Genomic DNA, 333 nt, shown 5'->3' with positions numbered 1-333 from the left:
ATATAGCCTCAGACAGACCTTAATGTTTTAAAAGTAGTTCAAACTCAACATGATATGAATATATTCAATACTGACTTTTAGAAATTATAAGTAAATGTCTCAAGGAGCGATTAAGGGAGAAATTTTAAACATGACAACATCCTGACAATGTTTTTTCTAATTTCTGGTAACATCAGGCCATATAGGAGAGGGTTCAAAAGCGGAGGAATCATTACAAACTCCAATGATACGACTACAGCAAAAACTGGGCTTAGTTTTTCAAGATTAACACGATTTAAAGCAGTATCACAAAAAAAAGAGAGACAGAGTAACTGACAAATGAAATAATATGTG

This window comes from Monopterus albus, unplaced genomic scaffold, assembly GCF_001952655.1.
Source record: "Monopterus albus unplaced genomic scaffold, M_albus_1.0 scaffold734.1, whole genome shotgun sequence".
Classification (NCBI taxonomy): Eukaryota; Metazoa; Chordata; class Actinopteri; order Synbranchiformes; family Synbranchidae; genus Monopterus; species Monopterus albus.
Note: the sequence above shows the minus strand (reverse complement) of the source record.